Source organism: Lactuca sativa, chromosome 6 (assembly GCF_002870075.4).
Source record: "Lactuca sativa cultivar Salinas chromosome 6, Lsat_Salinas_v11, whole genome shotgun sequence".
Lineage (NCBI taxonomy): Eukaryota > Viridiplantae > Streptophyta > Magnoliopsida > Asterales > Asteraceae > Lactuca > Lactuca sativa.
In genome coordinates this window covers 162,250,967-162,267,140 of record NC_056628.2, presented here as the reverse complement: position 1 = coordinate 162,267,140, position 16,174 = coordinate 162,250,967, and the positions used below count along the sequence as shown (strand labels likewise).

The window sequence follows — 16,174 nt, the reverse complement described above, 5'->3', positions numbered from 1 at the left end:
GATTTTTTTTTTTTTTCTGGGAGTCCGAAGGAAGTTAGGTTTTTAGTTTTTGGACAACGACATTAAAACCTTACAGTTTTTAAGTTTTTTTTAATGGTTTCCTCTAAAAACATTTTTATGTGTATAATTTTTTTTTCATATACAAAGTATTTATATTTCTACAATTATATTTATACTTCTACAAAACATTTTCTTTAGAATCCCCTATCATAATAAAAATGTCACGTGACATTCTCTAAGCCCTATCATACCTATATTCCCGCTCAATCGGAATATAAGCCATATCCTAGCTTATCAAAGTAAAATTCCTAAATTATCCCTCTAGGGCTTATACAGTCAAATAATTTCCTCTTCAATCAGAAAATCACGAATTTATCTTCTAAATCTTCGATCATCCTCAAATCTCGGTCCCTTGATTAGTGCATGAAATCAATTTTCAAAAATCTTATCTTGATTTTGTTGATTTCGTTGTAATTTCCTGCTATTGAAATTTCAAACACTGATAAAAATAAATAAGCACGCTAATAGCAAGAAATCAGGATTCAATCTCCAAATTTGAATCGGCCTTTTGTCGACTTCCTTTCCCAGACGCCCCTTTGTTCATCCTCTTCATCTTTTCTCTCTCGGCAACTTAATCATGACACTACATATATGTATCCCCCATCGACTGTAATACAGGCGTAAGTACCTATTTCTTGAACCCTAATCTTCAATTTGGTGACAACAAAGCTTCCATCTTCATATTTGTCTACAATATATGTCTATGATTTTAGGTTTCAATATGAGTGTTCTAACAATCATACGAGATTTGAAGGAGAACTGCCCTACCTCATAGATGGCAGGTAATTTTTATAAAAATACATTTGAAATATCTTAAATATTATGAAGTTTCAGTCTTCTCATTTAATTAATTTAACAATTCTATAAACAAAAGAAAGCAATCCGAGGATCAACAGCAAATGCAGTTTTTGCATACTCAATCCATTTGTTAGAGTTAATTTTTGGCTTATAAGAATCTCATTTTGACGTACGTCGTTCTAAAATAATATTATTAATCAATGCATTGGGATCTGATTTTTGATATTCAAACAAAGCAGGTTTCGTTTAAACAATAGTGTTGTCGGTTACTTAGCTTTTACAATTGTGATTTTTGCTCGAAATGTTAAACACAACAAGAAAATTGCTCTCTGGAAAGAACAAATTTGCTCAAATCACGGATATATAAAGGGAAAAAACAATTCACTTTTGTAACATGTATACTTTTTTTTCTTTTCTTTTTTACACTTTTACAAGAACACTATGATTTGTTTCTAAGAAAAGGCAGGTATAATTCCTTAAAAAGGTATCAACACGGCCATTCAAGCAGCATACATTGTTGCTCTTCTGTATTCATCCTAACAGTTTCTTTTTTGCTCTAAATTGTAACCAGGTTGAGGTAGAAGTCAAGTTCTTTAACCATTAATGGAGTTTTCGCATCATTGTTTCTATTTCTAGTATCGATTTCTGCAACTTCGGCACAATATGTTCAAGATTCAGAGCTTGTAATTAATGGAACTTTACCAATATCACATACGGATGCAAATTACATTTGTGCTACTATCGATTGGTGGCCTGATGACAAGTGTAACTACAAGCATTGCCCATGGGGGTCGTCATTTGCTCTAAATCTGGTAAACACATCACACACTTTTCCATATATGTAACACAAAGTAAATGAAAATAATGTTTTTTTGGTGGTATCATATTTTCAGGATTTATCTAATCCGATTCTTAGAAAAGCAGTCCAAGGTTTGGTGATATCATATTTTCAGGGTATCAAATACATTCATGGGAATTTGATACTTCATTCATCTCAAATCCTTAAATTTGTTTTTACTTATGTATGATATGTACATTCATATCCTTAATTGGTGTAGGAAATGAGTTGAGTGGTAATGGTGTTGGTGCCATGGTCCATGCTGAACAGTATGGGAACGATTTAATTGAACTCAGGGGTATAATTGACGATCTATACAGACGAATCCAGCCAAAACCACTGCTTGTAGCCCCTGGAGGGTTCTTTGATAAAGAATGGTTTGCACTTTGCAAAGCTTCTTAAGGAAACAGGTTCACAAATTGTGAGTGTCATGACACTCCATATGTCATTCATTAAGCTATCCACTAAATGCCACCACATCTCTACTTCCATGGTCTCTCATTTGTTTCACAATAAATTATCTTTTTTTTTGTGCAAACAATTGTTCTTTGCCAAGTAGAAAAAGTTAAAGACGACATGTTCAATAAGCTATACGGTTCCATAAGGTTAGCTCTTCTATTTGAAACAAGTTGTATTGAGACTAAGACTCGTGTCAATAGGACAAATTTTCCTTTCATTCCCTCACCTAAATATGGTGGATAGATGTCAGTGGGTTAAAAGTACAGTTTTTGAAAACGATACGAGAAATGCTCTTACTAAATAACATCACATCCCTAATCCATTTTGGTGCTACTCTCTCAAAATAAAGCATTGCTTCATTAAAGAAACAAGTTATATTTGATTACAGTACTAAAAAGAGAAATTCAAATCCTTTTGAGTATGCCCTCTAGTTATACTGCAATATCTTTTCTCTTTTTGGAATTTGATGTTTTAGCCGAAGCGATGAGGATAATTTATCCAAGATGCATTAGCAGAAGCAAGTCTACACACGAGTTGTGTACCACGATTTCATCTCAAGTTCTACCCAAAGGCAACAAATAGTTGTTGTTTCTTACTAATTAAGGTATGCATGTATTTTGATTCGTTTAACACGACTTCAAGATTTATAGTTATTATGGCTATGATTCTGATGCACGTATTATTTTTATCTTATTGCATTAGTGATTCAAGATCATGTCATTGGTAGAGATTTATAATATCTTTTCAATTTCATCTAAAGTCGATTAATTGGTAAATAATTTCATAACTTTGCTCGACCTTCTTGATTTCTCTAAAGTATTAGTACCGGTGAAATTTTGAATCTTAATGTATTATTTCTTGATGTTGTGAAGGTGTTTGGGGCTTACAAACTTCAGATTTTTTGGGTGGCATCTAATGTAAATTTGACAACTTTCAAAGTGCATATGACTCCATGTTATGCAATCTTACATATCAAATTAATTGTTGTAACAAAATCCTTTATGTAGCATGTAGAGAAGATTATGTGGCCATTTAAGCTATTTGTTTCCATATAAATCGCAATTTATTGTCCTTTTACTAAATATTGATTATAGTTTTAGGGGTTTGTTCACTTCTAATTATCATGGAAGTTGCAAAGTCAGGTTTAAGCATACAGATTGTATCAAGTTTATGGTATAAATATGGAGTCGATTTTGTCCATAAAGCAAAACTGTGATGGGTTTTGTTCGTTTCAATGTGCTTACCATTTCAAAGACAGAAACATTCATGAAATGGTTCATCTTTACAATTAAAAAGTTTTTGTTCATTATTTTTGTTTTAACTGTATTGGTATGGAAGGAGAAAGAGATTTTTATATTTTATTTTTTTAGACTTATATTCTTTCAGGCCAAAATTTCAATAAAAATTGATGAAGGTTATCATTGTGGATTATGCTCTTACGACTAACAAGATGAAGAGCTTTTTGTAGCCAAAACTTGAAGGCTTAACTAGCTAATTTTTTAATTAAGTATTCCCATATCATGCTCATTGAGTCATTTTATAAACAATTTTCATAAATTTAGTAAATAACAACATTAATTTTAGAGCAAATTCAGTGAATGGTATAATTGATTTTTTTTTGTTTTATTTTTTGTTTTTGTAAAGTAGCAAATCTAATTTGATTGTTTTAGTTGTCGAATAATATTATGTATGAAGATGATGTTTATCGTAGAAAACTATGAGCATTGTGTTAATTTATATATAAGAAAAAAAGAATACAAAAAAAATATTCTTGAACGGAATCAAGGAATCTTTCAAGATTATCAAACTCAATGGTATGTTTGTCTCACGAAACGTTGTTAGAGATAAATTATTACTATATAGTTTCGGGTATGAGTTTGGGTAAATTATAAAACTAGTTGTGATACCTGTATATTATACGGGTTGATTAAAACAAAATGTTAAATAGAAAAGATTAAATGAGAAATTTATGTGAATTAAAATTATGAAATAACTGAAAATGGAAGAAAAAAATGCAAAAAGTAAATAAATTATAATTATGTGTTTAGTTATTAGATCCATGTAGTAAACGGGTAAATTATAACAAAATGTTAAACACAAAAATGTAAACTATAAATTTATTTGAAATTGAAATTGAAATTCAAAATTTAAAATTTGAAATTAATAGTTATTATGATAGGTTTAATTTATGGAAACTAAATTAATGATATATTGAAAATAAAAAATGAAGTAAATGACAAGTGGAAATTAAATATTTTTCAAAATTATGACAAAATGACATGTGGCAAATTGAATGAGAGAATGACATGTGACAAAATCATTCTTATTTATTACGATAGATTACGATGAATTAAATAGTGACCATTTTTTATGGTGTATATGAGTTAAAATATTGATCTTGATTTTGTTTTCATTTTTTTCTTCATCTTTCTCTCTCTTACTACAGTGAGTGACAAAGAGACAATTGTATCAATTTGATGCTCAACATAAGGTTTGTATGAAGTCAAGTTTTTTACTGTATAATAATTTTTTTTATTGTATTTAAAATTATCACCTGTCGGTTCCACGGGTTTTAACCTAACGGTTTAAAAAAAGGAAAAAAAATGTAAATAAACTTCTAATAAAAAAAGCGTGTGTTTATATTGATAAATACGTATATAAACACATCTTTTTTTTTTTATGCATATAAACACATTTTTCATTGATAAAATACACATATCTATAATTATAAACACCTAAAAATATAAAAATATGTATTTATACTTCTAAAAATGTATTATAATTCTACAATGTATTTTTAATGTTTTAATCCATATAAATAGACAAAAAAATGTTTAAAAAGAAATACCATTTACTAAAAAAAAAACATATTTACGATGTTTAATTAAACAATTGTTTATATTGCTTGCTATTGTTTTGTTGAAATTGATTTAGTAACACTCCAAGTTGTTTGGTTTTTGTTGGACCATATTTTTTTCAAAACATGTCTATAAATTAAGAAATTCATACAGCATAGCTCAAAAATGTCTTATGAAAATGGGTGTTACAATCAACAATATCATTAATCCCTTTTTTGCACTAATAGAGTACATATATATAATGCCTACAAATAAAATAAGAATGAACTGCATAAACATAAAGCTTTGCATTCCTAAACTACACCAGTTTTCTTGATTGGTGATTAAAGTTACAGAGGGAGATCTGTAAAAATGAGAAATAATCTCACTTTTTAAAAGGATAAAATAAGTGATAATTTTATTCCTTTTTTTTTACCTGTGTAAACATGTCTTTCAAATGGACTCACCATAGAAATAGAATTCACAAGTTACTCTCGTTACATTTTCCTTGTAAAGCTGCTCTTAAATGTAATAGTCATTAGGTCTGTTTGTTATTATTTTTCAAACACCTCGCTACACTACTAGAAAAAATGTTTTTAACGACACATGCACATTGCATGTCACTAAAAGGTAGAAATGACACACAAATGTGTATCATTCAAGCCTCGTAAAGAAAGTGATTTATTTGTCATAAATTTACACGTATTTACGAATGTCATAACTTTTGACCATTTTAATACATGAAATACAATCTATCACATACTCTTATCATACACAATTTGTATGTCATGAAATTACGTGTTTTTAAAAAAAGTTGTAGATTTTTTAATATTAATATTCAAGTTAAATCACATTCAATGTCTCGTAATACAAAATAGAATATTATATATATATATATATATATATATATATATATATATATATATATATATATATATATATATATATATATATATATATATCAGTGGCGAATGTAGAACCAAAAACTACATGGTTCCTTATGTAAATAAAACTAAAATAGTTAGGTCTTTTAACAAAAATAGATGGATCTTTTAGCAAAAATGAGATAGGTCCTTCATATTTTCTATATATATTTGTTGTATTTAAAAAATAAGGTAGGTCCTACGACCTACCTTGTTGAAGCTTAGCTACGCCCCTGATTGATATATATATATATATATATATATATATATATATATATATATATATATATATATATATATATATATATATATATATATATATATATATATATATATATATATAATGTCATATATCAAATACTAATTACAAAATATTTCAAAATTATCAAAAATATTGTTGTTAAATGTCAAATAGAGTAAAATAAGGTAAGAGTTTTTCATCTTCAATTTTATTCCATTTTTTACCTCAAAAAAATATATTCCTAGTATATTTTATTATTGTAACTTATAAAGATTATCAAACACACCCTTCAACCAATTAACTTTTAACAAATATGCAATCTATCTTTTTTTCATTACAATAATATTGTAAATTATCTTTATAAAAAAAATTATAACAAAATAAATTTTTTGTATATAATGAATTTGAATGAATTATGAATTTATCAAAAAAAAACATATTTATGTGGTGGAATAAATTTCCCGTAATTGATCAACCAACATCTTTCATAGAGTGGAGTGAGCTTCTTTATCTTTACTACGTTTATATCGAGTAAGAATTTAATTTTTCGATTCAATTGTCTTCATTCACCATCATTACGACCTCTATCGGTGAGACTTCTATTGCAAATCCAGTTAGTGCATCAAGATCACGTTTAACATCGATTATCAATATATGTAAAAAATATATATTACGTAAAAGGGGATGATCCATCGGTTTTATTAGATAATTATTGTAATATATATGTTAACTGTATGTTTATTAGCATATGTTATTGTATATCTAAGTAGTACTTCCTTTTGCCAAAAAGGAGATGATCCATCGGTTTTATTAAATAATTATTTTAATATATAGGTTAACTGTACGTTTATTAACTTATGTTATTGTATTCTTAAGATATATTTAAAATTTAAGCTTTTAATAAATATGTTACCGTGTTTCAATAATTTAATATGTATTTAAAATTTTGTATGAATTTGATGCATAAAAATAAACTTTACGTTATTGATTAATTAATATAAATAAATATATAACATGGTAATCCAAATATTAAACATTATATTTGAATTTTAACTAGTATTTGATAAAATTAAACTAGCAACATCCAAAAAAAAAAAAAAGAGAGAGACTAAAATCGACAACTGGGTTTCTTCCTTGTCTTTGGAAAAATGAATAGTATTACTTTCATATTTGAGTTAATATTATTCATATCTCCAAAAATAGGGGAAGAAATGATATAGAGTTGAAGAAAGACGAGGGAGAAATGTAGAATAAATTGGCATTCGGGGATGAGTTGAAGATTCTCTAAGTTTGCAACAAAAGATGGTTTTGAAAGACCAAAAACCCTACACTACTAGAAAAAAGGCCTTTTACAACGCTCATTGCGCGTCGTAAAATGCTCAGATGACGCGCAAATGTGCGTCAAGGAAGGCCCCGTCATAACGAGAGACGATGTGCTTTTGCGTGTCGTCTATAGACGACGCGCATTTACGACACGCATTTATGACATGCATTTACGACGCACAGTTATGACACGCAATGCGTATCAAGGAAGGCCCTGTCATAAAGGAAGACGACACGCAAATGCGTGTCGTAACCTTACGACGCGTGTGTTTTATGACACACAATGCGTATCAAGGAAGCCCCTGTCATAAATGAAGATGACATGCATTTGCGTGTCGTAAACTTCAGTAACCATTTTCGATATGCATTTACGACGCATATTTATGATACTCATTTACGCATAATACAAAAATATGTAAACAAATATATACCAAAACAATCAATTTCATCCAATATCATTTCAAAAAATTGTAATACATTAATATTAAGGGGATCTAATTGTACATTGTTATTAAGAGGTTTTCCCTAACTATATAACCTAATAGTACATTGCTATGAAGGGGCACCTTCTTGTTTCAGTAACTCATCATTAAGTTGTCTGAAGAAGCTCTGAAACGTTTCCTAAAACAAAGAATCATTTGCTTTATAGTTTAGCCTAACATCACAAAATCATAACTGTTGTGCTGAGAATTGCATCAGGGATAGCCTGTCAACAACACAAAAATCAATATATCTTTTCAAGTATAGATGAAGAAATTTCATAAGCAAGTGATATGAGATGATACCTGAAGGGCTTTGATAATTCCATTGATCATTTCAATGTTAATTTGTGGTTCATCTTCTTCAGTATTCTCATTTTCTGTCAAAAAAATGTCAAACAGATAAACATCAAACTGGACACATTTTGAAAAGTTGAATATTGATCATAAATATTCATCATATTTTCTACACTACATGTAGTGGAATCTAATCAATATCCTATTAAGATAATTTTAAACTTACCAGACTTGCTAAATTCCAGTATGTGCCTTCTAATTTCTTCAGTTTTAGCACATCCACATTTTAGGGTTTTTATGTGGAGATAAACACCAGATATAAAATTGACACTTCTTCTACATAGGATTCAGAGATGTGATATGCAAGTACATAATGGAACATATAATCAGCATCCAAAATGATCCATGGAAGCCACATCACCAAAGAACAATAGCAAATAATAAGATAAATAATAGAGAAATGAGATTGAATTACTCATACAAAAAACCAAACATGAATGAAATTGCTAGATAGGGGAAGCCTTACCCTCAATTCCACAATGGCAGCAAGGTCCTTCTTTCACCATGATCACTAATGCTTTCTGAAAATTTAACACTATTACAAAAAGAAACCAAATTGAACACAGAAGCAACAGTTGGAATGATAGGTATTATATATCCCATTAATCCTCAATGACAGATAAGATCAAGTTCAATGTGAAGTAGTCATCATGATATTTCTAGAAAAATATTTATTTGGTTTTCATTTTCCTTTCACACACTCCAGTCACTTCCATTTCTGCATTAATTTTTTCTTAACCTTTTACTTACTTTCTATAAAAGGATTTTAAAAATATATATCAAATGATACTCCCTAGACTGAAGTTATTTTTTTCCATATAAGAGCAATTGGCTTTAACTAATATTTGATGTATTGTCTTTAAGAGCAGTTAGTGAACATTTGGAAGGATTGTTTCTTTTTTCAAAAATTAAGATGGAATCAGAAATAGAAGTTAAGTTTTACTGAGTTCAAAAACTCAACCTGATTGTGGGCAATCAATTTGAAACTGTGGAAGCCGATTAAATAAATTAACATCTTCATGTAAACCTTAAAAGATACTATTATCATGTAGTAACATTAACTTTCTTGCTACAAAATCAAGGGGCCATATGTTGATCACATTTCAAGATTTAATTACATTTGCAAATTATTTAAATTCAATCATGCAATTTTTCAATCTAATTGTTTTATTGCAATTTTTCAATTTAATTGTTTTATTGCTATTCATGTAGTAACATTAACTTTCTTATCAGTTGTTTTCAGTGCTTAAAAAAATTTTAGTATGCTTCAATAACATAATGTTAAACATATTAAAATTAACTTTGCACTATTTTAAATCTGTTTAGTACGTGAAAATAATTCTACAACAACATGAACAGAAATGCAAATACCAATTTGAAAATCGAGACATTTCAAAACATAAAACTTTAAATATGAAAACTAACAGTGGAGTACCTTTGTCAGGCGTTAACCTGAAAAAAAACACAAGTGGAATTAAAAATATATTTTTAACAAGAAATAGTCAAAAACATTGTATTGTATAGTGTATACAAATAGTATTTAGGAATTTAAAACTAACCAGTTCTCTTATCATGACGTACGCCTTCAGCATTTCGCCCCAGTTATAGAATGATACATTTTTTGAAACCTGCAAGTAATATAATCAATAAGTGGAGAGGGGTAATCCTGACCTTCTACAACAAGGTTTTAGACAAGAGTTTGGGACAAAAAAGTAATTTTTTTACCCATCCAAAAAAGCTCACAATCTCTCATATGTGCAAAAGACGTTAACACCCTCCACATTCTCATCATCGAAAATAGCCTTAAAAGATTATTTAATCCCTTCCAGATCTATTAAGCGCACTTTCAACACTAAGGATGTGGAGGGTATCAATGTCTTTTGCAGAGACGAGAGCGAATCGCTATTCCATCTTTATTGTGGGACAAAAAAAACCCATTAGCAAATAACAAAGGAGTGATATGATTACCTCAACCAATCATCCTTATTTGTTTTAGCAATTTCTTCTTTTATATCTTTGCCGCTGACTAAACCAGTTTTTGGCCTCTTCGATTCCTTGATAGGTTTTCTCGGGGGAGAAAGATCATCATGTGGATGATTATGCCCCCGTCGGGGAGGAGAAATATCAGACTCTCGACTGCGGCCCTTCCGAGGAGGAGAAAGATCAGATTTGGATTCTGGTGTATCATTTTGTGCCCTTCGTTTACAGGGTGGGGACATGTCGGAATTCAATTCCAATATATGTTCGGATTCTGATTCCGGTTCTGGTGTATCATTCCAGGCCCTACGTCTACGTGGCAGAGAGATGTCGGAATTTTTAGCAGTATCAGACACGGGAACCCAACCACTTCCATCTTCAGAAATAGCACCAAAAGGTCGCCAGCTTTTAAGTTGCTCTAATCTTTTCATTCGTTTCACTTCAATATCTTCATCAACTTGTGGCTTCTCTTCATCTATACATTACAAGGGTGATTATAATTGGGTAGCAATGTAAATTTATAAAGCATCTTCCTATTACATTATTGTACTTTGAAAATCTACCAATTATATTTATAGCAATATCATCTAAACACAAAGCAATTTGCATTGCTATAATTGGGTAAATTCATCAAAGTACAATACATTAACAAAGAACATTAACATCAAACGTGAAGTAATCTACTGAACAAGAAATTTTATTGGCATACCTTGTGACTCATCATCTTTTTCTTCAAGCTGAACTGGACTTTGCCAAATAGGATCCTCATCAACAACAAGAACACTATTCATATCAGGCTTAGTTTTCATCTTCTTTTTCTTTTTCATCTTCTATTTCTTCTTCTTCTTCTTCTCATTATTTTCATATCTTTTCAAATACTCCTTGAGTGAACTGGACCCTGAAGATGGCACTACCATGGTTGTTCTTCAAGCCCTGCTCCCAAAAAAAAAAACATTATGTTTTATGTTTTAAGGTTCAATCATATAAAATATGTAACCGAGCTTGTTTCTTTTCTTTTTTCCATCAAGTGTTGTTAAGAATCAAGATAAATGATATGTTTTAAGGTTCAATCATATAAAATATGTAACAGAGCTTGTTTCTTTTCTTTTTTCCATCAAGTGTTGTCAAGAATCAAGATAAATGATGAAATGAGATGTGCAGATGAATTTTAAAAGTTTTGTGTAAACTAATCAGTTGTGGAAATATGAGAAACACACAATAATACAGTTGTATTTCACTTTTTATTTAGTTATCTTCATTTTTAAGTCTATTCAAGTATGAGACATTTTAGACTCTTAAAGAGATAAAAGGAATTAACAGATGAAATAAATGCAGGGAACAATAAGAACTATCAATTTTTATTTAATTATCTTCATATTTATACTCTCTAATTTACGGTTTTCCCTCGTTTACACCATCAATGAACACACCATGTGCATTTCTTTTTTTAGAGTGTTTTAAAGGACCATTACGTTATGTCCTATCTACATAGAAATGACCAACCTGTCCTCATCGCCACTTATAACTTTTAAAGCATGTATGTATGTATAAACATAAACTTATGATCACCAATATCAATTTACATTCACAAAAGAATATGAATGTATGCAACTTGCTTGGATATTGCAGCTAAGAAAGGATTAGAATTAAAAAGAAAAAAAATGTAATTGGGAAAGAAAGTAGAGGAATAGACCTCAATAGCCATGCGTGCCCATTTGTTCCCCATTTTAACATGGAGTTCAATGATGTGGCGTTCTTCCTTTGGTGTAAATGTACCTTTTTTGAGATCAGGTCTTAAGTGATTTTCCCACCTTAAACGACAGCTTTTACCACAACGAGAAAGCCCAGAGTGCTTCTGAACAAGTATATAAATAAATAAATAAATATTATCATGATTTAATTTAAACAATGAAATAAACAGTTAAAATATACAAATGTGTATGAAAAAAGGTTTTACCTTCTTTGTTGAGTTGCAGAAAAGAGAACAGTTTGCCTTGTCTACACTGCACATTACAGAGAACCAAGTTTAGTTCACTAATGATACAAAAGTTAAGTACCACAAGGGTAATATGGTCAGTTAGTTGAAGTGTTTGAAATGGAATCAAAATGCACTTTTGGTTGTAATTTTTCTCTCAGGCATTTCATCATATAGCTGGCAAGCCCTAATTTGAGAAAAACGGAAATAGAAGAGATAAATGGAGAAACTACCGACTTGTTCAACGGAAATTGGAAGAGTGCGTTCATGACCATGACTCCATGAGTCTAAAATCATTACAAGTGTTTAACTTTTAAGTGGAAATAAAAATGCAGGTACCTGTGTTCTTGATGAACATGTCAATTTTTGGAGGGGCGTATGTTGTGGTGTTTATATTACTATGGAGGCTAGCGATTTTTGGGCTTCCGTTTATTATAATTTTAGCTATACCTGGTTTGATTTACGGAAGGGTTATTATGAGCTTGTCGAGAAAGATCAGAGAGGAGTACAATAAGGTTGGTACAGTGGAGGACAGGCGATTTCATCTGTGAGGAACGTTTATTCTTTTGTGGGTGAAAACAAGACGATAACAGAGTACTCTGCTGCTCTTCAAGGTACTGTGAAATTATGGCTAAAGCAAGGTTTAGCTAAAGGAATACCGATTGGCAGCAACGACGTCGTTTTTGCAGTTTGGTCTTTTTTGTCTTGGTATGGTAGCAAGATGGTGATGTACAATGGAGCTAGCAGAGGAACTGTATTTGTTGTTGGAGCTGCCATCGCAATTGGTGGAGATAAACCATGAATAAAAATCAGTAAAAGAGGAAAATAAAATCAAAGAAATACCAAAGTATCCAGACTTGGGTAATTAAGAAACCCGAAAATGATGAACATTGGCCAAAAACTCTAACATGGGAAATATAAATCAATGAACCCTTGGCGATCTGAATCTTGAAGAGTTAATACTTGGGTGGCCTTCCATATCATGGTTCCTTGTTTCATCGATGCCTATACATCCGAACAGAACAGACTACAGTGTGAGTGAAGGCTAGGGTTCTTGAGTGAGAAAAATAATTTTTTCAGAAAGTCTTTGTAGATATTATGGAGAAAAGAATACGGAAAGAAGCAGGTCAAGGAATAGTGCAAGAACACTGTTGGCGAGTATTATCAAGAATAGCAGAGAAGAAGCAGGTGAAAGCACAGGAGATATGAAACAAATGAATGGAAATCAGAAGCCTTTTTTCTTGATTGAGATGATGAAGTCGAGAGATGGAGATGAAATCGTAACCTTGGATCTTTGATTGAGAAGTTGCACAACAGTGTGAGGAGAATGAAAGATGCGTCAAAACTCTTAGGGCAAAGAGGGTAGCGGGCTTTTCTAATTTTTTGGCTTTTCTTTTCCCGCTTGTAACTATGGAACGCGTGTTCATAGAAATTATAAAGCGACAGCTATAGACGACGCACATTAAAATACAACGCCCTCCGTGTTTTTAATTTTTTTTTTCTTATGACACTTATTTAAGGGCACGCAATAATGCGTGACCTAAATCTTTAAATTCTCTGAAGAGATGACACTTTTTTAATGTCACTCTCATTTGCGTAACATAAATCAATGAGTGTCGTGGTTTACGCGTCGTAAAAGGCTGTTTTTCTAGTAGTGCTATTTCATCGATCCTTTCATCAAGGATGTCTTTAAAGCAAGAAATTAGAAAGGGTACACTTGATCAAGAAGACATACATAATTTATATAAGTGTATTATATGGATTTTATTATTATCACTAAAACATAACACATTTTTCATTGATAAAATACACATATTTATAATTATAAACACGTAAAAATTTGTATTTATACTTCTAAAAATGTATTATAATTCCACAATGTATTTTTTATGTTTTAATCCATATAAATAGACAAAAAATGTATATAAAGAAGTATCATTTATAAAAATAAAATAAAAAACGTAGTTATGATGTTTAATTAAACAATTATTTATATTGCTTGCTATGGTTTTGTTGAAATTGATTTAGTAACACCCAGGTTGTTTAGTTTTTGTTGGACTATATTTTTTCAAAACATGACTATAAATTAAGAAATTCATACACCATAGCTCAAAAATGTCTTATGAAAATAGGTGTTACAATCAACAATATCATTAATCCTTTTTTTGCACTAACAGAGTACATATTTATCTATAATGCCTACTTATAGAATAAGAATGAACTGTGTAAACATAAAGCTTTGCATTCATAAACTAGACCAGTTTCCTAGATTGGTCATTAAAGTTATAGAGGGAGATCTGTAAGAATGAGAAATAATCTCACTTTTTAAAAGGACAAAATGAATGATGATTTTATTCCTTTTTTACCTGTGTAAACATGTCTTTCAAATGGATTCACCACAGAAATAGAATTCACAAGTTACTCTGGTTGCATTTTCCTAGTAAAGTTGCTCTTAAATGTAATAATCATTAGGTCTGTTTGTTATTATTTTCAGAACACCTCGCTAAACTACTAGAAAAAGTGCTTTTAATGACACACATTGCATGTCACTAAAAGGTAGAAATGACACACAAATGTGTATCATTAAAGCCTCATAAACTAAGTGGTTTATTTTTCATAAATTTACACGTATTTAAGACATACATTTTTGTATGTCATAACTTTTGACCATTTTAATACATGAAATACAATCTATGACACACTTTTATCATACAAGATTTTTATGTCATGAAATTACGTAATTTTTAAAAAAACTTGTAGAATTTTTAATATTAATATTCAAGTTAAATCACATTCAATGTCTCAAAATACAAAATAGAATATTATATATATATATATATATATATACATTGCAAAAAATAATGTCATATGTCAAATACTAATTACAAAATATTTCAAAATTTATCAAAAATATTGTTGCTAAATGTCAAAATGGGGTAAAATAAGGTAAATAATTTTTCATCACCTACTCTATTCCATTTTTTACCGAAAAAAATATTCATAGTATATTTTATTATTGTAACTTATATAGATTATCAAATACGCCCTTCAACCAAATAACTTTTAGCAAATATGCAATATATCTTTTTTTTTCATTACAATAATATTTTAAATTATGTTTATAAAAAAGTTTTAACAAAATAAATTTTTTGTATGTAATGTATTTGAATGAATTATGAATTTATCAAAAAAAACATATTTAAGCTGTGGAATAAATTTTACTTTATTGATTAATTAATATAAATAAATATATAACATGGTAATCCAAATATTAAACATTATGTTTAAATTTTAGCTATTTGATAAAATTAAACTAGCAACATCTAAAAATAAAAAAGAGAGACTAAAATCAACGAGTGGACTTCCTTCCCATCTTTGGAAAAATGAATAGTAATACTCCATATTTGACGTAATACTAGTCATATCTCAAAAAATAAGGGAATAAATGATATAAGGTTGAAGAATGATGAGGGAGAAATGTAGAAAAAATTGGCAAAGTTTGCCATAAAATATGGTTTTGTGAGAACAAAAACCCTATTTCATCGATCCTTTCATCAAGGATGTCTTTAAAGCAAGAAATTAGAAAGGGGGCAGTTGATCAAGAATACATACATAATTTATATAAGTGTATTTTGTATAATTTATTATTATCAGACTAAAACATGACTTACATTTTTTTTTGTCGTAAATATTATAATACATGACATTGATTTATGACATACATATGTTGTGAGCCCTTCAAGTTTTAAAAAGATGGCATTTTTATGACATAGATATGTGTATGTCATAAAATTAGTTCGTTGTTATATGTTCTAGTAGTAATGTTTTCTCTTTTCTAGAAGAAATCCGTTTTCCAAAAAAAATGAAGAAGATGCAGTCAAACTCACATGAACGTTGAATAATTTAC

At 29.6% G+C, this 16,174-nt stretch overlaps 1 long non-coding RNA gene and 1 pseudogene across 1 annotated transcript; one reads left to right on the top strand and one right to left on the bottom strand.

Moving 5' to 3' along the window:
• Positions 1-484: 484 nt before the first annotated feature.
• Positions 485-3,237, top strand: LOC111904571 (uncharacterized). The gene is made up of 7 exons (XR_002854583.3): positions 485-680; positions 774-842; positions 1,430-1,670; positions 1,752-1,812; positions 1,917-2,759; positions 2,858-2,926; positions 3,028-3,237. It is a non-coding gene; the product is annotated as an uncharacterized LOC111904571 (long non-coding RNA).
• Positions 3,238-8,140: 4,903 nt separating this feature from the next.
• LOC111904436 (uncharacterized) lies at positions 8,141-11,209 on the bottom strand (annotated as a pseudogene).
• Between the last annotated feature and the right edge of the window lie 4,965 nt (positions 11,210-16,174).